The sequence below is a fragment of the Xenopus laevis genome, chromosome 3L, assembly GCF_017654675.1.
Source record: "Xenopus laevis strain J_2021 chromosome 3L, Xenopus_laevis_v10.1, whole genome shotgun sequence".
NCBI classification, from domain to species: domain Eukaryota; kingdom Metazoa; phylum Chordata; class Amphibia; order Anura; family Pipidae; genus Xenopus; species Xenopus laevis.
Window position 1 is genome coordinate 153,817,146 of NC_054375.1, and position 23,074 is coordinate 153,840,219.

The following is a 23,074-nucleotide window of genomic DNA, read 5'->3' on the forward strand; positions in this document are numbered from 1 at the left end:
CTCCTTGCATATTCATCACAACTTCAGTAAATTCATTTTACTTTATACATAAATCAGTAAATACATAAAGAAGAAGAAAGAAAAAAGAGAAAAAAAAAAAAAAAGATACACAAGTTTTTATTATTATTCCCCCCTTCTTAATTGACCATCATTTCCTAGGAAATCGCACCAAAGTTCCCATAGTTTATGGTGTTTATTCATTTTCCCCCTTTTTTTTGCTATTATTTCTTCTATGCCTCGTATTTCTTCAATTTCCTTAATCCATGATATTTTATTTATTGATAATTTTGTTTTCCATTTATGAGGTATCATGTTCCTTGCCACAGCTATTATTAATTTAGTTACTGGGTCGGTGATAGTTTTTTTCTCTTTATAATCATAAAGCAGTATAATTTGTGTTATATCTGTATCTGATATATGGGTTCCCATTTTATCTATTACAGATCGGACATAGTCCCAAAATGGTCTAATCACCTCACATTCCAGCCATAGATGAATATATGTTCCCTTCTCTTTTCCACATCTCCAGCATGTCTCGGGCATTCCATACATGTTATGCAGTTTAGTCGGTGTATAATACCATCTAGATATCAACTTATAACTAAATTCTTGCAGTTTTGTATCCTTAGATATCTCTATATTAGCTTTGCAAATATAATTCCACTCCTGATCTGATAGGGATATTTTTAATTCCTCCTCCCATTTTTTAAAGAAACATGGTTTGCTTAATGATCCTTTAATTAACTCCCTGTAAGTTCTCGATAGGCTGTGTTGTATTTTCTCTCCTTTGTCTATAAATTTCTCAAACCAAGTTAAGGGTCTCCTAATATCTTTCAATCCCAAGGAACAGATAAAGTGTCTTATCTGGTTTAATACCCAGTCTGTTCTTGGGTGGTATCCATATTTTGCTATTAAGTTTCCTGTTGTGATTATTCCATCTTTCTCAAGAAAATCTTTTATTCTCAATATTTTACCTTCCTTTTCTTCCCATTTTTTCAATAATCTATCTTCTTGACCCGGAACAAAGATGGGATTATCACATATTGGACTCATAATAGATGGGTAGGTGATTATGGTTAATTTTCTATTTTTCCTTCCCCATACCTTTAAAGTTGGTGCAACTGTAAGTTCTTTTTTATCTGTTTTTACATCTAATATTATGTTGGATCCAAAGACGGCTCCTAATAATATACCCTCATCTCCTCTTTCAGCATTGAACCATGGTGATGAATCATCCTCTAAGGCCCAGTTTAACACCCTTGACACATGTACTGCTTCATAGTAAGTAAAAAGACATGGGAAGCTCACCCCTCCTTCTTTTTTTTTCCGGATCAGATTCGCATATGATACCCTTGGTGGTTTGTCTCTCCAGACATATCTCATCAAAATACTTTTCATTTTTGAAAAAAATCCTTTTGGTAAATATATCGGTAAAGCCTGGAATATATACAATATCTGAGGGAGTATCATCATTTTAATAATATTCATTCTTCCAAACCATGAAATATTAATGTTTTTATATCTAACCAATTCTCTTTCTATTATTTGGAATAATGGGACATAATTTCTGATGTATAATTGGTTTGCTTGAGAAGTAATATAGATTCCCAAGTATTTGATTTCCTTAGTTGACCATTTTAAGAGAAATTTTTTTTCCAGTTGCTCTGCCTCTTCTTTTTTCAGGTTTAAGTTTAATATTTCAGATTTTTTATAGTTAATTTTGAAATTTGTAAACGTTTTATATCTCTCTAATAGTCTCATTATATGTGGAATTGTTATTTTGGGTTCAGATACATAAAATAGTAAATCATCAGCAAATGCTGCTACTTTATGTTGTGTTCCCCTAATTTTAACTCCCTTTATATCTTCTTCTTCTCTAATTGCATTAAGTAGGGTTTCAATACATAGGACAAATAATATAGGAGATAGGGACATCCCTGTCTAGTGCCATTCCTTATATTAATTTTTTCAGATAAAGTACCGTTAATCTTTACCTTTGCATTTGGGGTTATATATAATGACATTATTTTGCTCACTAACTTATCTCCAAATCCCATATACCATAATACTTTTTCCATATAATCCCAGGATAGTCTATCGAACGCTTTTTCTGCATCCATTGATATTATTACTGCTTCTTGATTTCTTTTTTGTATTGTCTTAATCAAATTTAATGTTCTAATTATATTATTTTTCCCTTCTCTCTTAGGTACAAATCCGCATTGGTCTTTTTGTATTAACATTGGTAAGTATTTTTGTAATCTGTCTGCTATAAGTTTGGCAAATATTTTTTGGTCCAGGTTAATTAAAGAGATGGGTCTATAACTAGCACAGTCCGTCGGGTCCTTCCCTTCTTTATATATAACCGTAATATGTGCTTCTTGTGATTGGCTTGGAATATTGCTTTTTCTATTTTGTTCATTATATAATTCTAAAAGTGTTGTAAGTAGCTCATTCTGAAATTTTTTGTAATACAGGGCGGTTAGTCCATCCGGGCCTGGGCTTTTCCCTACGGTGAGTTCTCGAATTATTTTTCTAAGTTCATTTTCAGTAAATGGTAATTCTAAATTTTCCATTACCTCTGTAGGGATTCTCGGAATTTTAAGTGTTTGCAGAAAGTTAATCATATCGATTTTGGTTTTTTGCTCATCTTCTTTGGATTTTCTTTTTTGATCGTTTAAGTTATAGAGTTTATTATAATATTCTTGGAAACTTCTAGCTATTTCTTTTGTTGTAAAGACCATATTATTTTCTTCATTTTTCATTTTGTGTATAAACGTCTTTTTATATTGTGTTTTTAATTTATTAGCTAAAAATTTTCCACATTTATTACCATATTCATAAATTTCCATCTTAGATTTAAAGAAGATCTTAGATGTTTTTATATCTAATAATGATTTTAGTTCTTTTCTTTTAATTATTAATTGAGTCATTATATATTCATTTCCTGTATTTTTATGAGTTTGTTCCAAACTTATTATTTCTTCCCAAGTCTTTTTAATTTTTTCCTGTTTTTCTTTTTTATTATGGGCTCCCATAGCAATTAGTGTTCCTCTTATAACGCATTTGTGTGTCTCCCAGCGTATATGTGGAGATGTATCTGTACTCTTATTTTCTTCAAAAAAATCCGTTATCGCTTTTTTAATTTTATCTTTATATTTTATATCTTGTATTAAACTTTCATTTAGCACCCAATTAAAGCATTGTTTTAATGTATTTGGGAGCTCTATAATAATACTAATTGGGCAATGGTCTGATTGAAAGCTTGTTTCTATTTTACTCTTTTTGACAATCTGTAACCATCTATGTTGGATGAAAAAATAATCAATTCTAGAGTATTTCTTATGCATTGCTGAATAGTGCGTGTAGTCTCTTTCTGATGAGTGCATACATCTCCATATATCCGCCAGTTCTTCTCCCAGTAACATCTGGTTTATCTTTCTTAATACAGAATGGTTAATGTGTGTCTTCCCTGTGGAGCTATCCAAAATTGGATTTAAGGGTACGTTGAAGTCACCTCCTACTATGACCATTCCTTCATGATAATCTTCAAGTTTCCTTATAATTTCTCTTAATATCTTATGTTGTTTCGTATTCGGCAGGTATATGTTACACAATGTTACTGTAATACCATACAATTCCCCTTCACAATTAAGCATCTACCATCTTCTCTTTTGTATTCTCCTTTCACTGTAAACGGTGTGTTTTTATGAAGCATAATTAATACCCCTTTTGTCTTATTTTCCGTATTATTAGCCATAAAAATCTTATCATAAAATCTGTGATTTAGTATTGGTGTTTTCCCTTCTTTAAAATGAGTTTCTTGGCAAAAAACAATATTAGCCCCTAGGTCGTTACAATGTTTCATTATCTGTGATCTCTTTACCGGTTCATTAAACCCATTAACATTTATCGATATTAATTTGCATTCCATAAAAAAAAGATATAAAACACGAAAAAGATGCAAACAAAGTAATAATCATATCACAATAGTGACCACATGGTGTACATACATTGCTTATTCATAGATTATATATGATTAACATATTGTAAAGCAGCTTTATGTAATAATCGACATATTTGATAAATTTCACCCAAGGGCAGTGTGTAACAAATATTGCCTGCAAAAAGTGGGGGGTCGAAAGGCACAACAAACACAAAAAAAAAAAAAAAAAAAAAAAAAGAGTTAAGAATTGTACATACATCAAGAAAGCCACTTTTTAAAAAAAAGTTAATTAAACTTCCTATAATACTTAAGTAGAACTTGTATATCTTAAATGTGGCTATTTTAGTTTTAGGACAATTCAGGCTGTCCTAGTGAGAGAGTGAGACTGAAGATTGCTCCTATTTGGTGATTCCAATAAGGATATATAAGAATTTATTCAAGAAGGCTCTGTGGTAGGTATAGAAAAAAAGAAGCTATATGAGGTGCGAGAAATCTCTCCCACCAATGTGCACACGGGAAATAATCCTTTTTTTTTGGGGGGAAAGGGAGGGAAAGGGAGGGGAGGAATAGGAAAGAAGTGAGTGTGAAGGAAGAAAAAAAAAAAAAAAAAAAGGGGGGGGGAAAGGGGGGTGAAAAAGGGATGGAAGGGGTGGGATAGAAATGAGTGGGCAGAATAGGGGTGGTAAAAAAAAAAAAATAAATAAATAAAATAAAAAAAATATAAAAAAAAAAAAAATAAAAAAATAAATAAATAAAAAAAAAAAAATTAAAAAAAAAAAAAAAAAAAAAAAGGGAAAAAACACAAACACACAAAACCCCTAAATGGGAAGCATAGTTAACCTTCTTGATACAGATAACTCCTAATATCTACGGGGGTTTATTGCTGTATATATATATATCATCTATGTAAATGATATTCTTTATCTTTATATTCTCGGTCCCCCTTAAACCAATTAAATCAGTTCAGTGAGTTCTCTAGAGGTTTCCATCTTCTCTTTCTTTTGCTATACTTGTATTCTTTTTTCTCTGTAGTTTTGGAGTCTGCCACCAATCCTCCAATCTGGGATCATTTTCATCTGGGACTTTTTTAGGATTCCATCCAGGTAAATTTATTCTCTCGATCCCTAATTGCATTAAAAAGCCATCTGTTTCCTCAGGTAGTCTTAGATTGAACCATTGTCCATCTTTTTTTGCAGAGAGGCAAAATGGAAACCCCCATTTTGTTTGAATATCAGCACTCCTTAATATATCTATTAGTGGTTTCAGTGATCTCCTCTTTTGTAACGTTTTACCCGAAAGGTCCTGTAGTAGAAGGATTTCAGTATCTTTATATTTTACGCCCTTTGCCTCTCTTGCTTTCAGCATTATCTCCTCTTTTATAGCGTATTCATGTAGAGCACATAATACATCTCGGGGTGCTCCTTGTGGTGCATTTTTTGCTTTAAATACTCTATGACATCTATCAATCTTTACTTCTTTATCTTGGTCATTTTGCAGTATATTATTGAATAAATGCTGTAATACATTTCTTAAATCATTCTGTATTACTGTCTCTGGTAAGCCTCGCACTCTTATATTGCTTCTACGGCATCTATTTTCATAGTCTTCAGTCTGGCGTTCTAGATCAGCTATTTGTATAGATTGTGCATGAATTTTATCATTTAGAGATTTAGAGTAAGTTATTACCTTTTGTTGACAGTGTTCAAGCTGTTCCGTTCGGGTTAACATACTCACAAGATCTTTCCTTATCTCTTTTAGTTCATCATGCAGCGCCAGTGTCACCTCCTGCAGCATCCCTTTAATCTCAAGCTTTGTTGGTAAGCATTTCAGGTAAGAGCGCATATCTGTCTCCTCTTCGCTGTCTATATCCGTTGTGTATGAAGAAACACTTGGATCTCTTGAACTTCTTTCAATCGCTTGCTTCCTTACCGGCGCCATTTTCTGTCCTTTCGGTGTATCTTTATGCGCCTCCTTTCCCTTTGTTAGGAGCTCCGCAATTGAATTAGATGCAGGGTTGCTGTTTGCTTTCCGTTTACTTGCCGTATTTTGCTTTGTCTTAGGTGACTGCGGTTGTGCGTTTGGCTTATTGTGTCTTCCCATTTTAGCCTCAGTCGGGTCTCAGGGGAAGTTTCCCATGTGCAGCGCTAGCCTCTAGGCCATCGCGGCCATCTCGACGAGCGTTGCGTGCGTGTGCGTAAGTGCGCGCTCACGCACGTGAGCGTCAATCCTCGCGTCTCCTCCTCTCTCCCCTCGCCTCTCCTCCTCTCTCCCCTCGCCTCTCCTCCTCTCTCCCCTCGGGACTTGGGGCAGCTGGGAAATTGACAATATGTCTAGCCCCATGTCAGATTTCAAAATTGAAAATAAAAAAAATCTGTTTGCTCTTTTGAGAAATGGATTTCAGTGTAGAATTCTGCTGGAGCAGCACTATTAACTGATTCATTTTGAAAATTTTTTTTTTTCCATGGCAGTATCCCTTTAACCTATCCGATCGACCAAACGACGAAAAAGCTCGTCCTCAATTTGTACGATCAGATCTTTGCGTCTATGGCCAGTTTAAGGCATGGTACCTTAATCTCTGCTAATACATATAATACTAGTTGCTACTGCCAAAGTTGAAATATTCCAGGACTGGTGGTTATGATTTGAGCTGTTAAGTTGGTATAAGAATACAATTTGGACGGGTAAATATCTCTAATATATCTGAGTACTCTCATCATGGGACAACTATTGGTTCATAACCTTTTAAGTAGGAGATTAATGTGAGTTCTTTCCACTTTGTATGGTTGGTGCATATCTTGTGGCATGTATTATTAGTACTGTGACTTGGTAGATTCAAGTTCCTGCCTTGTAAATGAGGGATTCTGAGTTGGCAGAATCTTAATGATACCGTATATACCCATGTATAAGCCGAGTTTTTCAGCATCCAAAATGTGTTGAAAAAGTCTACCGCGGCTTATACTGGGGTCAGCGGTACCCGACCCGAGTAGCTGAGATTGCAGTCACTTTTAATCATTCCTATACCAACAGTACACTTGGGGAAAGACTGCAATATCCCACAATGCCCTCTGTTTGTTATATGAAAGAATAACAGTGACTGCAATATCACACAGCGCCCTCTGTTGGTTATATGAAAGAATAACAGTGACTGCAATATCACACAGCACCCTCTGTTGGTTATATGAAAGAATAACAGTGACTGCAATATCACACAGCGCCCTCTGTTGGTTATATGAAAGAATAACAGTGACTGCAATATCACACAGCGCCATCTGTTGGTTGTATGAAAGAATAACAGTGACTGCAATATCACACAGCGCCATCTGTTGGTTGTATGAAAGAATAACAGTGACTGCAATATCACACAGCGCCATCTGTTGGTTGTATGAAAGAATAACAGTGACTGCAATATCACACAGTGCCATCTGTTGGTTGTATGAAAGAATAACAGTGACTGCAATATCACACAGCGCCATCTGTTGGTTATATGAAAGATTAACAGTGATGGCAATATCAAACAGCACCCTCTGCACATGGTAGTGGGACAGTGGGACAATGCACACAGTAATCCATTTGGCAATTCTCTGTCACCATCAACTTTGCAAAGAAGTCCGGTTGATCGATGGGGGGGTCGCTTTGGCAGAATTTATCGCTGCTGGGAGACAGGGCTGTAGTTGTGTCTAGGCTTATACTAGAGTCAATAAGTTTTCCCAGTTTTCATAGGTAAAATTAGGTACCTCGGCTTATACTCGGGTCGGCTTATACTCGAGTATATACGGTAGATAGATAAATCCCATGCTGCATGAGGTGATGTAACATTGTGCCAAATGGTTGTATATTGTGACATTAGCACCCAGTGCATTCTCCCAGTCTCCCAATCCCAAACAGGCCAAAGTGAGTTACAGTTTCTCTCTTTTCTACATCCGCTGATATTCCATCAATGTCCTGACAATTTTCCAACACTGGTAAACACAAGTGTGAGATGAGCTGTGTGTGTGTAGTCCATTGTCAGAGAATACTACTGCACACCTTTTTAATATCCAGACAAAAAGAATATTTTAGGCAGATATAGTATAGGGGTTATTATATTACTTTCTGATTTGATCATACATTTTAGGTTTAGGTTTAAATTCTGCACATATGAGACATACTTTAGCTATGGCAAAAATAAGGAGATTGCTTCTTTTGTTCTACATATATTGCTGGATAAACAGTCTATAGCAAACACAGGCATGGTTACCCAGCAAATATCCTTAAGATTGAACAAACAGACAGCAGAAAAACATAAAACTCACACACAACTTATTTGAGTCAAAGAATAAAACTTGGCTGGGGAGGTACAAAGCTCTTGCTGACTTTTTAGAAGGAATGGCTTTTGGGGTTGTTGGTCTTCTAAGAATTTGGCACAAAAAGAGAACCTCAACCTTGATTGAGTACCTTGAACCTGTGAACCAGGGTCGAAATATGTGGATCCCACCCTCAGTGCAGTAACTATTGTCTGATTAAGGTTTCTCAAATGCTTTGCTTTCTATAGTAGGAGATCTAATGGCAAATGTTTTTGAAAAATGATTTCTCAAAACTTCTAACATGGGGGTGGATTTTTTTTTAAGCAGTTGGTGAAAGCAACACGCTAAAGCAGGTCTTGGTGCTGTGGCTTAGTTGGTTAAAGCGCCTGTCTAGTAAACAGGAGATCCTGAGTTCAAATCTCAGCAGTGCCTCTTTTTTTTCACATGTCCATTTTATAAATACCACGTGCCATACATAGGCCGACCTGGCTCCAGTGCCAAATGGTTAGTTATTAAAATTAATTGAGCATATCCCAGTGCATTCTGAAAAATATGGGCCAAACACTTCATATTTTGGTACTGGATAGGATGGTAAAAACATTCATAAGACAAGGTGGCCGAGTGGTTAAGACGATGAACTGCTAAACCATTTTTTGTGCTCTACTCAATCTTTTCTCCTTGGCTTACATCACCACATTTTCTCTTCTTGGTGAAATCATAACAATGATCATGACAATGATGATAAAATGATGATGTGATGTGACTGTGATATGGCGCTGTGGCTTAGTTGGTTAAAGCGTCTGTCTCGTAAACAGAAGATCCTGAGTTCGACTCTCAGCAGTGCCTACAGATTTTGTTGGATGTGATCTGACAAACCCTATGATATCTCCTGTGTAGTTAAGTCCTGATTGTGTAAAATATGTGATTAGTTTTAAGTAGGAAATCTAATGACCCATGTTTCTGAGAAGTGTTTATCAAAGTCCTTACAGACTAAGCAGGTGGATAATGTACAGACACAAATCAAGGGCAAAAGTGTACAAAGGTTTGGATATTGGCCCTTAAGTGTCAGGACTAGACCAGATAAAGTTATAGTGTTCCTGAAGGTACAATCTGAATTTCCTGGAGTTATTCAGGGATATTGTAGCGTAAGCATTTCCAAGTACATTCTGCCAGTATTCCTAACCTACAGATCTGGGCCAAACACTTCATACTTTGAATGGCTGCATTGGATTAGGTGTTATCAAGACGAGGTGGTTAAGGCGATGGACTGCTAATCTATTGTGCTCTGCACGCGTGGGTTCAAATCCCAGCCTCGTTGCAATGAAATTTTCAAATATTAGTGCACTCACTAATGTAGTATCATCTGTGAGTAAGGGTGGCCATAGACACACAGAATCCTCGATTTGTACGATTTTCGGATCGTGTGTGGGGAGCGCCGACAGCTTTCGTCTGGTGGAGCCCATGGCACATCGTAATCAGATCATACGGCTGAACAATCAGATTACCCACGATATAGCCATGCTCATTAATGGCATGTCGGGGAAATATCCGCTCGTTTGGCGAAATCTTTGAGTCTATGGGCCCCTTAAGGCATTGTATCTTAAGCTCTGTTAATACCTATAATACTAGTTGCTACTGCCAAAGTCGAACTACTCCAAGTCTGGTGTTTATGATTGGAGCTGTTAAGTTGGTATAAGAATACAATTTGAATGGGTAAATAATATCTCTAATGTATCTGTCTCAAATATGATTACTCTTATCATGGGACAACTATTGGTTTACAGCCTTTTAAGTAGGAGATTAATGAGAATGCGAGTTCTTTCCACTTTGTATGGTTGGTGCACATCTTGTGGCATGAATTATTAGTGTTGGTTGGTTAATGTGCCTGCCTTGTAAATGAGGGATTCTGAGTTGGTATTGTCTTGATGATAGATAGATAAATCCCATGTTGCAGGAGGTGATGTAACAGAGTGCCAAATGGTTGTATATTGTGACACTTCATATTTTGGTGCTGGATAGGATGGCAAAGCATATAAGACAAGGTGGCCGAGTGGTTAAGACGATGGACTGCTAAACCGTTTTGCTCTCTACTCAATCTTTTCTTCTTGGCTTACATCACCACAGTTCCTCTTCTTGGTGAAATCAAGACAATGATCATGATAATTATGATACAATTTAGGGGAATAGCTTTATCTTCATCACCATAGGATCTGGAATACATTGACCATAGTCACTTGCACCAAAGTGCTATCGATATTTGCAGAGTTACATGTGCCACTGTCATATGAAAAGACCAGGAAATAGAAAGATTTAGATTAAACTGAGCCAAATTTTTATTTTAATTAACTGTGATATGGGAAAGTATTTGGTGGACCATCTGGCGCTGTGGCTTAGTTGGTTAAAGCGCCTGTCTTGTAAACAGGAGATCCTGAGTTCGACTCTCAGCAGTGCCTACGGTTTAATAAAATGTCTATAACTTTTCTGGTGCTATTAACTAATTGTGTAGGTGATATCCTATTAGTAAGACGACTAAAATGTCTAGCCCCATGTCAGATTTCAAAATTGAATATAAAAAAAGCTGTTTGCTCTTTTGAGAAATGGATTTCAGTGCAGAATTCTGCTGGAGCAGCACTATTAACTGATTAATTTTGAAAAAAACATGTTTTCCCATGACAGTATCCCTTTAATGACAGTTTCGGTCATATCACTATGTTGATTGAATGTAGACACAAAGGATATTCTTTGTTCTGTTACATTTTTTTGCTGAATTTTTTGGTCTTTTGGCCAATAAATTCTCTCTTGGGAGAGTTTCTACTTCGTTTATGGCATTATTTAATACATTGTATTTATATCCTTTTCCAACAAACCATTCAGTAAGGCAGGTTTTTGCCTTTGTGTAACTCTCTGGGCTGGAACAAATTCTCTTAGCTCTCATATACTGCCCTTTCGGTATGGCTTGTTTTATCTTGGAGTTCTGGAAGCTTCTGGAATGTAGCAAATTGTTTTTGTCTACAGACTTGCGGTATAGACTAGTACACACTTTACCTTCATTTATGCAAATTTTGACATCAAGGAAATTCATTTCAGAATGGGAACACTCATAGGTGAATTTTATGGTTCAATTTTGCATCCTTCATCATATACCAGATCAGACTTGTTCAATGTAATCTGTGGATCTAAAACACAGTAAGTAGGAAATCTAATGACCAATGTTTCTGAGAAGCGTTTATCAAAGTCCTTACAGACTAAGCAGGTGGATAATGTACAGACACAAATCGAGGGCAAAAGTGTACAAAGGTTTGGATATTGGCCCTTAAGTGTCAGGACAGGACCAGATAAAGTTATAGTGTTCCTGAAGGTACAATCTGAATTTCCTGGAGTTATTCAGGGATATTGTAGCGTAAGCATTTCCAAGTGCATTCTGCCAGTATTCCTAACCTGCAGATCTGGGACAAACACTTCATACTTTGGGAATGGATACATGACATTTTATGTATACAAGATGAGGTGGCCGAGTGGTTAAGGCGATGGACTGCTAATCCATTGTGCTCTGCACGCGTGGGTTCGAATCCCATCCTCGTCGCGATGAACTTTTCAAAAAAATTAGGGCACCTTTAATTGAGTTAAGCTGGCCATAGGTGTTGAGATTTTTAAAAGGTCCGATCCTCATCGTGAGACCACCATTTTCTCGGAATGATCGTACTATCGTACAAATTGACCATCAACTAAAAAGACCAATTTTCCAGAAAAACAAATGGAGCTGCCTGCTTGGCCCTGCAAACATAGATAGATTGCACTGGGACTGACAAAGATTTTTTGACCTGGCCGATCAATTTCCTGACAGATGTCAGCCGAAAAATCATAAGATGTACGATCGTTCGAATCCCACTAACCGCACGATAATTTCTAAGGATTGGTCGGACTTCCCTAAAATCGGTCGTTCAGCAAGAAGAATCATCGCGTCTATGGGGAGCTTAAGGCAAGGTATCTAAGTAAGTAGGAAATCTAATAACCAATGTTTCTGAGAAGTGTTTATCAAAGCATCTTGAAAAGCTTGAGAAGTGTTAGAAAATTATTTTATTTAAAGATATTGCTTAGTCAGTTGGTGCAGTGGCTTAGTTGGTTAAAGCGCCTGTCTAGTAAACAGGAGATCCTGAGTTCAAATCTCAGCAGTGCCTTTGGTTTGCTTTGATTTTTTTATAATTGCCATATTGAGGGAAAAAGTGTACAAAGTTATTCAGGGATATTGTAGCGTAAGCATTTCCAAGTGCATTCTGCCAGATCTGTCAATGTAAAACACCCTATGATATCTCCTGTGTAGTTAAGTCCTGATTGTGTAAAATCTGTGACTAGTTTTGAGTAAGTAGAAAATCTAATGACCAATGTTTCTGAGAAGTGTTTATCAAAGCAAGAATACACCTTGAACAGCTTGAAAAGTGTTAGTAGATTTTCTAAATGTAATTATAATGGTTTGTCAGCTGGTGCTTAGTCGGTTAAAGTGCCTGTCTAGTAAACAGGAGATCATCAGCGCCTTCACTTTGGATCATATTTATTTTATAAATGCCATATCCACTGTTGCTAAGGTGAAGAGACAGTTACCTGACAGGCAGACCTAATGGTTCATATGTTTTTGTATGTCTGTATATATTACTTTATAAAGCGCTACTTAGATATGAAGCACTGTACAATTTGACATTGTAGAAAAGTACACACAGGAGGATGAGCACAGTAATAGTATAAAAGTATAAATATATGGATATTAAGTGGCAGAAGGTAAGAGACACAGAAGAAATGAGGTCCCTGTCCCTTAGTCTGTACCTTACAAACTAAGCGGTGCCAGGACTGGACCAGATAAAGTTATGGTGTTCCTGAAGGTACAATCTGAATTTCCTGGAGTTATTCAGGGATATTGTAGCGTAAGCATTTCCAAGTACATTCTGCCAGTATTCCTAACCTGCAGATCTGGGCCACACACTTCATACTTTGGGAATGGTACATGACCACTGATGTTTATAAGGTGAGGTGGACGAGTGGTTCAGGTGAAAGACTGCTAATCCATTGTACTCTGCGTGCGTGGGTTCAAATCCCATTCTTGTCAGGATGTAATTTTCAAGAAATTTGTGCATAACTAATGGAGTGAGTAAGGCAAGATATCGTAATCTCTGTTAATACCTTTAATACTAGTTGCTACCACCTAAATCAAACTATTCCAGGTTTTGTGGCTATTATTGATGCTTTAAAGTTCGTATAAGAATACAATTTGGATGGGGAAATATCTCTAATGTATCTGTCTTAAATATGAGTACCCTTCACAGGACAACTATTGGTTTACAGCCTTTTAAGTAGGAGATTAATGTGAGTTCTTTCCACTTTGTATGGTTGCTGCACATCTTGTGACATGTATTATTAGTACTGTGACTTGGTAGATTCATGTTCCTGCCTTGTAAATGAGGGATTCTGAGTTGGTAGAATCTTAATGATAGATAGATAAATCCCATGCTGCATGAGGTGATGTAACAATGTGCCAAATGGTTGTATATTGTGACATTAGCACCCAGTGCATTCTCCCAGTCTCCCAATCCCAAACCGACCAAAGTGAGCTACAGTTTCTCTCTTTCTGATATTCCATCAATGTCCTGACAATTTTCCAACACTGGTAAACACAAGTGTGAGATGAGCTGTGTGTGTGTGTAGTCCATTGTCAGAGAATACTACTGCACACCTTTTTAATATCCAGACAAAAAGAATATTTTAGGCAGATATAGTATAGGGGTTATTATATTACTTTCTGATTTGATCATACATTTTAGGTTTAGGTTTAAATTCTGCACATATGAGACATACTTTAGCTATGGCAAAAATAAGGAGATTGATTCTTTTGTTCTACATATATTGCTGGATAAACAGTCTATAGCAAACACAGGCATGGTTTCCCAGCAAATATCCTTAAGATTGAACAAACAGACAGCAGAAAAACATAAAACTCACACACAACTCATTTGAGTCAAAGAATAAAACTTGGCTGGGGAGGTACAAAGCTCTTGCTGACCTTTTAGAAGGAATGGCTTTTGGGGTTGTTGGTCTTCTAAGAATTTGGCACAAAAAGAGAACCTCAACCTTGATTGAGTAGCTTGAACCTGTGAACCAGGGTAGAAATATGTGGATCCCACCCTCAGTGCAGTAACTATTGTCTGATTAAGGTTTTTCAAATGCTTTGCTTTCTATAGTAGGAGATCTAATGGCCAATGTTTTTGAAAAATGATTTCTCAAATTAAGAAAATTGATGGCAAAACTTCTAACATGGGGGTGGATTCTTTATTTAAGCAGTTGGTGAAAGCAGTATGCTAAAGCAGGTGTTGGTGCTGTGGCTTAGTTGGTTAAAGCGCCTGTCTAGTAAACAGGAGATCCTGAGTTCAAATCTCAGCAGTGCCTCTTTTTTTTCACATGTCAATTTTATAAATACCACGTGCCATACATAGGCCGACGTGGCTCCAGTGCCAAATGGTTAGTTATTAAAATTAATTGAGCATATCCCAGTGCATTCAGAAAAATATGGGCCAAACACTTCATATTTTGGTACTGGATAGGATGGAAAAAACATTCATAAGACAAGGTGGCCGAGTGGTTAAGACGATGGACTGCTAAACCATTTTGTGCTCTACTCAATCTTTTCTCCTTGGCTTACATTACCACATTTTCTCTTCTTGGTGAAATCAAGACAATGATCATGACAATGATGATACAATTCAGGGGAATTGCTTTCCCTTCATCACCATAGGATCTGGAATACATTGACCGTAGCCACTTGCACCAAAGTGCTATCGATATTTGCAGAGCTACGTGTGCCACTGTTAAATGGGAAAACCAGGAAATAGAAAGATTTACATCAAACTGAGCCAAATTTTCTTTTAATTACCTGTGATTTGGGCGCTGTGATATTGCGCTGTGATATGGCGCTGTGGCTTAGTTGGTTAAAGCGTCTGTCTCGTAAACAGAAGATCCTGAGTTCGACTCTCAGCAGTGCCTACGGTCTGCAGATGTTGTTGGATGTGATCTGACAAACCCTATGATATCTCCTGTGTAGTTAAGTCCTGATTGTGTAAAATATGTGACTAGTTTTAAGTAGGAAATCTAATGACCAAAGTTTCTGAGAAGTGTTTATCAAAGTCCTTACAGACTAAGCAGGTGGATAATGTACAGACACAAATCAAGGGCCAAAGTGTACAAAGGTTTGGATATTGGCCCTTAAAGGACCAGTAACATCAAAAATTTTTACCAAAAAATTTGTTAGAATACAACGAAAAAAAAAACACCAACACAAATTAAAATTTGAAATAGTAAAGCCTTTATTAAGAAATAACTTACAGAAACTCCACTTCCTGTCCTCTTCAGAAACGGCGAAAGGGCGACCATCCATCTGCATCGCTCGATTTCTCCTCCTGGCTATACACTGACAGCGTGTCCTCTGCCCGATCGCCTTCTCCAGCTCTTCTTCATCCAGCAGCAGTATGAAGGCGATGTCTCTCCCACTCCTCCGCTCCAGGAATGCAGCACTGACTGCCGACCCCCGTGCCCACTCCGTCACTGTCAAGGCAGCTGAAACAAAGCAGCTGCAAAAAGATTAAGAAATAACTTATGAAGAGGACAGGAAGTGGAGTTTCTGTAAGTTATTTCTTAATAAAGGCTTTACTATTTTAAATTTTAATTTGTGTTGGTGTTTTTTTTCGTTGTATTTTAACGATTTTTTTTGTAAAAATTTTTGATGTTACTGGTCCTTTAAGTGTCAGGACTAGACCAGATAAAGTTATAGAGTTCCTGAAGGTACAATCTGAATTTCCTGGAGTTATTCAGGGATATTGTAGCGTAAGCATTTCCAAGTGCTCATACTTTGAATGGATGCATTGGATGAGGTGTTAACAAGATCAGGTGGCCGAGTGGTTGAGGCGATGGACTGCTAATCCATTGTGCTCTGCACGCGTGGGTTCGAATCCCATCCTTGTCGCAATGCAATTTTCAAAAATTAGTGCACTCACTAATGTAGTATCATCTGTGAGTAAGGGTGCCCATAGACAGACAGAATCCTCGATTTGTACAATTTTCGGATCGTGTGTGGGGAGCGCCGACAGCTTTCGTCTGGTGGAGCCCATGGCACATCGTAATCGGATCATACGGCTGAGCAATCAGATTACCCACGATATAGCCATGCTCATTAATGGCATGTCGGGGAAATATCCGCTCGTTTGGCGATATCGCCAAACAAGCGGATCTTTGAGTCTATGACCACCTTAAGGCATTGTATCTTAAGCTCTGTTAATACCTATAATACTAGTTGCTACTACTCTAGGTCTGGTGTTTATGATTGGAGCTGTTAAATTGTATAAGAATACATTTTGACTGGGGAAGTAATATCTCTAATGTATCTGTCTCAAATATGATTACTCTTATCATGGGACAACTATTGGTTTACAGCCTTTTAAGTAGGAGATTACTGAGAATGCGAGTTCTTTCCACTTTGTATGGTTGGTGCACATCTTGTGGCATGAATTATTAGTGTTGGTTGGTTAATGTGCCTGCCTTGTAAATGAGGGATTCTGAGTTGGCATTGTCTTGATGATACATAGATAGATAGATAGATAGATAGATAGATAGATAGATAGATAGATAGATAGAGATATCCCATACTGCATGAGGATCGCTAAGTGATATTTGGACTTAACTGTGCTTTCATTTTTCATCCACAATAATTAGGTTATTTGCTTGAGTAACCGTACGGTAGGTAAGTAATCCAACTGCAACAGGTCAGGAAAGACATTGCTGGTTACCTGCCAATGTTTCTTACTCTACAGGCAGACCTAATGGTTCATATGTTTTTGTGTGTCTGTATATATCACTTTATAAAGCGCTACTTATATACGGAGCACTGTACAATTTGACATTGTAGAAAAGTACACACAGGAGGATGAGCACAGTCATGAGCTATAGGTAAACATATCATGTATAAACATGGGGGCGACTTTAATCAGGTTAAATTACAAGGCATAGAGAGTGTTAAATTAGGACCATGGGGAGGAGATATCAAAAGGATTATTGATCAAAGAGAAGTATATTGGATATTTAGTTTGAAAACACGGCACCCATATGGTCTTAATAATGATTGGGAAGTAACTTGCTTCTTCTAATTACATATACATATACTTCATTGTACTTAAATCATGTTTATCATGTTCTAAAAGTGTCAGATAATTTATTATATGCACCAAAGTGCTATCGATATTTGCAGAGTTACGTGTGCCACTGTTAAATGGGAAAACCAAGAAATAGAAAGATTTACATCAAACTGAGCCAAATTTTATTATAATTAACTGTGATACCGCGCATGTGATGTGGAGCTGTGGCTTAGTTGGTTAAAGTGTCTGTCTCGTAAACAGAAGATCTTGAGTTTGACTCTCAGCAGTGCCTTAGGTTTAATGAAATGTTTATATCCTATTAATAATCTATCTTAAGATCTTTGTAGTTCTAACAACCTATTCTACTTGTTGCAAGTTGCTGCAATGTAGTCTGGGGTCCGTTTCGCTCTCTACTCAATCTTTCTTCTTTGCTTACATCACCACAGTTCCTCTTCTTGGTGAAATCAAGACACATTAAAATTCCAGGACTGGACCAGATAAAGTTATAGTGTTCCTGAAGGTACAATCTGAATTTCCTGGAGTTATTCAGGGATATTGTAGCGTAAGCATTTCCAAGTGCATTCTGCCAGTATTCCTAACCTGCAGATCTGGGCCAAACACTTCATACTTTGGGAATTAATACATTGGGTCAGTTGTGTACAAGACGAGGTGGCCGAGTGGTTATGGCGATGGACTGCTAATCCATTGTGCTCTGCACGCGTGGGTTCGAATCCCATTCTCGTCGCAATGTAATTTTCAAAAATTAGTGCACTTACTAATGTAGTCATCTGTGAGTAAGGCATGGTAACTTAAGCTCTGTTAATACCTATAATACTAGTTGCTACTGCCAAAGTCGAACTACTCCAAGTCTGGTGTTTATGATTGGAGCTGTTAAGTTGGTATAAGAATACAATTTAAATGGGTAAATAATATCTCTAATGTATCTGTCTCAAATATGATTACTCTTATCATGGGACAACTATTGGTTTACAGCCTTTTAAGTAGGAGATTAATGAGAATGCGAGTTCTTTCCACTTTGTATGGTTGGTGCACATCTTGTGGCATGAATTATTAGTGTTGTGGCTTGGTTGGTTAATGTGCCTGCCTTGTAAAAAAGGGATTCTGAGTTGGTAGCGTCTTGAGGATAGATAGATAAATCCCATGCTGCATGAGGTGATGTAACAGAGTGCAAAATGGTTGTATATTGTGACACTTCATATTTTGGTGCTGGATAGGATGGCAAAGCATATAAGACAAGGTGGCCGAGTGGTTAAGACGATGGACTGCTAAACCGTTTTGCTCTCTACTCAATCTTTTCTTCTTGGCTTACATCACCACAGTTCCTCTTCTTGGTGAAATCAAGACAATGATCATGACAATTATGATACAATTTAGGTGAATTGCTTTCCCTGCATCGCCATAGGATCTGGAATACATTCACCATAGCCACTTGCACCAAAGTGCTATCGATATTTGCAGAGCTATGTGTGCCACTTTTAAATGGGAAAACCAGGAAATAGAAAGATTTACATCAAACTGAGCCAAATTGCATTTTAATTACCTGTGATATGGCGCTGTGGCTTAGTTGGTTAAAGTGTCTGTCTCGTAAACAAAAGATCCGAGTTCAACTCTCAGCAGTGCCTACGGTCAACAGATTTTGTTGGATGTGATCTGACAAACCCTATGTAGTTAAATCCTGATTGTGTAAAATATGTGACTAGTTTTAAGTAGGAAATCTAATGACCAAAGTTTCTGAGAAGTGTTTATCAAAGTCCTTACAGACTAAGCAGGTGTATAATGTACAGACACAATTCAAGGGCAAAAGTGTACAAAGGTTTTGATATTGGCCCTTAAAGGACCAGTAACGTCAAAAATTTTTGCCAAAAAATTCATTAGAATACAACGAAAAAAAACCACCAACACAAATTAAAATTTGAAATAGTAAAGCCTTTATTAAGAAATAACTTACAGAAACTCCACGTCCTGTCCTCTTCAGAAACGGCGAAAAGGCGACCATCAATCTGCATCGCTCGATTTCTTCTCCTGGCTATACACTGACAGCGTGTCCTCTGCCCGATCGCCTTCTCCAGCTCTTCTTCATCCAACAGCAGTATGAAGGCGATGTCTGTCCCACTCCTCCGCTCCAGGAATGCAGCCCTGACTGCCGACCCCCGTGCCCACTCCATCACTGTCAAGGCAGCTGAAACAAAGCAGCCGCAAAAGGATTAAGAAATAACTTATGAAGAGGACAGGAAGTGGAGTTTCTGTAAGTTATTTCTTAATAAAGGCTTTACTATTTTAAATTTTAATTTGTGTTGGTGGTTTTTTTCGTTGTATTTTAACGATTTTTTTTGTAAAAATTTTTGATGTTACTGGTCCTTTAAGTGTCAGGACTAGACCAGATAAAGTTATAGTGTTCCTGAAGGTACAATCTGAATTTCCTGGAGTTATTCAGGGATATTGTAGCGTAAGCATTTCCAAGTGCTCATACTTTGAATGGATGCATTGGGTAAGGTGTTAACAAGATGAGGTGGCTGAGTGGTTAAGGTGATGGACTACTAAACCAACGAATCCCACCCTCGTCGCAATGTAATGTTCAAAATTTAGTGCACTCACTAATGTAGTATCATCTGTGAGTAAGGGTGGTTATAGACAGACAGAATCCTCGATTTGTATAATTTTCGGATTGTGTGTGGGGAGCGCCGACAGCTTTCGTCTGGCGGAGCCCATGGCACATCGTAATCGGATCATACGGCTGAACAATCAGATTACCCACGATATAGCCATGGTCATTAATGGCATGTCGGGGAAATATCCGCTTGTTTGGCGATATCGCCAAACAAGCAGATCTTTGAGTCTATGGCCACCTTAAGGCATTGTATCTTAAGCTCTGTTAATACCTATAATACTAGTTGCTACTGCCAAAGTCGAACTACTCCAGGTCTGGTGTTTATGATTGGAGCTGTTAAGTTGGTATAAGAATACAATTTGAATTTGAAAGTAATATCTCTAATGTATCTGTCTCAAATATGATTACTCTTATCATGGGACAACTATTGGTTTACAGCCTTTTAAGTAGGAGATTAATGAGAATGCGAGTTCTTTCCACTTTGTATGGTTGGTGCACATCTTGTGGCATGAATTATTAGTGTTGGTTGGTTAATGTGCCTGCCTTGTAAATGAGGGATTCAGAGTTGGCATTGTCTTGATGATAGATAGTTAGATAGATAGATAGATAGATAGATAGATAGATAGATAGATAGATAGATAGATAGAGATATCCCATACTGCACGAGGATCGCTAAGTGATATTTGGACTTAACTGTGCTTTAATTTTTCATCCACAATAATTAGGTTATTTGCTTGAGTAACCGTATGGTAGGTAACTAATCCAACTGCAACAGGTCAGGAAAGACATTGCCTGTGTTGCTGGTTACCCACCAATGTTTCTTACTCTACAGGCAGACCTAATGGTTCATATGTTTTTATATGTCTGTATATATTACTTTATAAAGCGCTACTTATATACGGAGCACTGTACAATTTGATATTGTAGAAAAGTACACACAGGAGGATGAGCACAGTCATGAGCTATAGGTAAACATATCATGTATAAACATGGGGTAACTTTAATCAGGTTAAATTACAAGGCATAGAGAGAGTTAAATTAGGACCAAGGGGAGGAGATATCAAAAGGATTATTGATCAAAGAGAAGTATATTGGATATTTACTTTGAAAACACGGCACTCATATGGTCTTAATAATGATTGGGAAGTAACTTGTTTCTTCTAATTACATATACAAATACTTCATTGTACTTAAATCATGTTTATCATGTTCTAAAATTGTCAGATAATTTATTATATGCACCAAAGTGCTATCGTTATTTGCAGAGTTACGTGTGCCCACTGTTAAATGGGAAAACCAGGAAATAGAAAGATTTACATCAAACTGAGCCAAATTTTATTTTAATTAACTGTGATACAGAAAATGTGATGTGGCGCTGTGGCTTAGTTGGTTAAAGCGTCTGTCTCGTAAACAGAAGATCCTGAGTTCGACTCTCAGCAGTGCCTAAGTTTTAATGACATGTCTATATTACGATTATCTTTCTTATGCTATAAATAATTGTGTAGATGATATCCTATTAATAAAATATCTTAAGCTCTTTGTACTTCTAACAATCTATTCTACTTGGTGCAAGTTGCTGCAATGTAGGCTGTGGTCAACATATTCCAGATCTTGTTGGATGTGATCTGTCGATCTGACAAACCCTATGATATCTCCTGTGTAGTTAAGTCCTGATTTTGTAAAATCTGTGACTAGTTTTAAGTAGGAAATCTAATGACCAATGTTTCTGAGAAGTGTTTATCAAAGTCCTTACAGACTAAGCAGGTGGTTAATGTACAGACACAAATCAACAGCAAAAGTGTTCAAAGGTTTGGATATTTGCTCTTAAATTCCAGGACTGGACCAGATAAAGTTATAGTGTTCCTGAAGGTACAATCTGAATTGCCTGGAGTTATTCAGGGATATTGTAGCGTAAGCATTTCCAAGTGCATTCTGCCAATATTCCTAACCTGCAGATCTGGGCCAAACACTTCATACTTTGGGAATGGATCAGCTGTATACAAGACAAGGTGGCCGAGTGGTTAAGGCGATGGACTGCTAATCCATTGTGCTCTGCACGCGTGGGTTCGAATCCCATCCTTGTCGCAATGTGATTTTAGTGCACTCACTAATGTAGTGTCATCTGTGAGTAAGGCATGGTAACTTAAGCTCTGTTAATACCTATAATACTAGTTGCTACTGCCAAAGTCGAACTACTCCAAGTCTGGTGTTTATGATTGGAGCTGTTAACTTGGTATAAGAATACAATTTGAATGGGTAAATAATATCTCTAATGTATCTGTCTCAAATATGATTACTCTTATCATGGGACAACTATTGGTTTACAGCCGTTTAAGTAGGAGATTAATGAGAATGCGAGTTCTTTCCACTTTGTATGATGGTGCACATTTTGTGGCATGAATTATTAGTGTTGTGGCTTGGTTGGTTAATGTGCCTGCCTTGTAAATGAGGGATTCTGAGTTGGTATTGTCTTGAGGATAGATAGATAAATCCCATACTGCATGAGGTGATGTAACAGAGTGCCAAATGGTTGTATATTGTGACACTTCATATTTTGGTGCTGGATAGGATGGCAAAGGATATAAGACAAGGTGGCCGAGTGGTTAAGACGATGGACTGCTAAACCATTTTGCTCTCTACTCAATCTTTTCTCTTTGGCTTACATCACCACATCACCATGATGATGACAATGATGATACAATTTAGGGGAATTGCTTTCCCTTCATCACCGTAGGATCTGGAACACATTGACCATAGCCACTTGCACCAAAGTGCTATCGATATTTGCAGAGCTACGTGTGCCACTGTCATATGGAAAGACCAGGAAATAGAAAGATTTACATCAAACTGAGCCAAATCTTATTTTAATTAACTGTGAGATGGTAAAAAGTATGTTTGACTATCTGGCGCTGTGGCTTAGTTGGTTAAAGCGCCTGTCTCGTAAACAGGAGATCCTGAGTTTGACTCTCAGCAGTGCCTCAGGTTTAATAACATGTCTATAACTTTTCTGGTGTTATTAACTAATTGTGTAGCTGATAGCCTATTAATA

The 23,074-nt window shown here is 37.4% G+C and overlaps 12 non-coding genes across 12 annotated transcripts; all 12 read left to right on the top strand.

Moving 5' to 3' along the window:
• Positions 1 to 8,587: 8,587 nt before the first annotated feature.
• Positions 8,588 to 8,661, top strand: trnat-agu. The gene has a single exon. It is a non-coding gene; the product is annotated as a tRNA-Thr (tRNA).
• A 340-nt stretch (positions 8,662 to 9,001) lies between these two features.
• Positions 9,002 to 9,075, top strand: trnat-cgu. Its single transcript has one exon. It is a non-coding gene; the product is annotated as a tRNA-Thr (tRNA).
• Positions 9,076 to 10,608: 1,533 nt separating this feature from the next.
• trnat-ugu lies at positions 10,609 to 10,682 on the top strand. The gene has a single exon. It is a non-coding gene; the product is annotated as a tRNA-Thr (tRNA).
• A 1,048-nt stretch (positions 10,683 to 11,730) lies between these two features.
• trnas-gcu lies at positions 11,731 to 11,812 on the top strand. The gene has a single exon. It is a non-coding gene; the product is annotated as a tRNA-Ser (tRNA).
• A 2,775-nt stretch (positions 11,813 to 14,587) lies between these two features.
• On the top strand, positions 14,588 to 14,661 carry trnat-agu. The gene has a single exon. It is a non-coding gene; the product is annotated as a tRNA-Thr (tRNA).
• A 520-nt stretch (positions 14,662 to 15,181) lies between these two features.
• Positions 15,182 to 15,255, top strand: trnat-cgu. Its single transcript has one exon. It is a non-coding gene; the product is annotated as a tRNA-Thr (tRNA).
• Positions 15,256 to 16,149: 894 nt separating this feature from the next.
• On the top strand, positions 16,150 to 16,231 carry trnas-gcu. The gene has a single exon. It is a non-coding gene; the product is annotated as a tRNA-Ser (tRNA).
• Positions 16,232 to 18,059: 1,828 nt separating this feature from the next.
• On the top strand, positions 18,060 to 18,141 carry trnas-gcu. Its single transcript has one exon. It is a non-coding gene; the product is annotated as a tRNA-Ser (tRNA).
• Positions 18,142 to 18,966: 825 nt separating this feature from the next.
• Positions 18,967 to 19,039, top strand: trnat-cgu. The gene has a single exon. It is a non-coding gene; the product is annotated as a tRNA-Thr (tRNA).
• A 2,357-nt stretch (positions 19,040 to 21,396) lies between these two features.
• trnat-cgu lies at positions 21,397 to 21,470 on the top strand. The gene has a single exon. It is a non-coding gene; the product is annotated as a tRNA-Thr (tRNA).
• Positions 21,471 to 22,028: 558 nt separating this feature from the next.
• Positions 22,029 to 22,110, top strand: trnas-gcu. Its single transcript has one exon. It is a non-coding gene; the product is annotated as a tRNA-Ser (tRNA).
• An 820-nt stretch (positions 22,111 to 22,930) lies between these two features.
• Positions 22,931 to 23,004, top strand: trnat-cgu. The gene has a single exon. It is a non-coding gene; the product is annotated as a tRNA-Thr (tRNA).
• Positions 23,005 to 23,074: the final 70 nt, after the last annotated feature.